Here is a 680-nt window from a genome sequence, read left to right as displayed (position 1 = left end):
GCCATATTCCAAAGTATCTATGCTATGCTGTTTTGTGTGGATATTAGGGTTATAATAACATACACTTTTTAAGTATTTATGCTATCGTTTAGGCTAATATTTCAAGTGTGACATCCACAAAATGTGATACTTATAAAGATTTGGTTTCAGTTTTGTTTCAAGATAAATAATGACATGCAGCGGTAGGCTCGCAGGCTTGCAGATGGCCTCTCTGATTCCTACGGGCCAAAACACAGTACACTTGGGTTTACTTTGCAGTTGAAGACCCAACAGAGAGAGAGAAGAGTCAAGAACAGCGTGGATAGATGAGGGATATGAACACTGCTAAACCATTCTCATCGTGTTTCACTCAGGCTAACTGTTTTTAGGTTTCAGTTGGCAGTGTGTGTATATGTGAGTGTTAATCGACCATTTTGTTTCCTGGTCTTCAGAGAATGAGTTCAGGGGTCAACTGCTGAGCCAGCGGTGGAGCAGGGGAGAGACAATCAGCAAGTGGGAGAAACGGAGCCTAAGAATAAAGGTATTACAACCGTCTGTGTGTCTGTCTGTGTGTCTGTGTGCCTGTCTGTGTGTCTGTGTGCCTCTCTGACTGCGAGCCCCTCTTGCCGTCCGATTTTTTCTGCAGTGATTAAATATGTAAAAATAGATTGGAAACACGTAGAAAATCGCTTTATAATCTC

At 42.1% G+C, this 680-nt stretch overlaps 1 protein-coding gene across 1 annotated transcript in view; it reads left to right on the top strand.

The window, feature by feature from the left end:
• Positions 1 to 669: 669 nt before the first annotated feature.
• The window catches only part of myt1a (myelin transcription factor 1a), a 14,088-nt gene continuing 14,077 nt past the window's right edge, over positions 670 to 680 (top strand). The window contains exon 1 of the mRNA XM_056592509.1: positions 670 to 680. This exon is cut by the window's right edge and continues 68 nt beyond it. The gene's annotated coding sequence lies outside the window, so the exon portion shown is untranslated.

The sequence above is a fragment of the Gadus chalcogrammus genome, chromosome 1 (assembly GCF_026213295.1).
Source record: "Gadus chalcogrammus isolate NIFS_2021 chromosome 1, NIFS_Gcha_1.0, whole genome shotgun sequence".
NCBI lineage: Eukaryota > Metazoa > Chordata > Actinopteri > Gadiformes > Gadidae > Gadus > Gadus chalcogrammus.
This window is presented reverse-complemented; position numbering and strand designations above follow the sequence as displayed.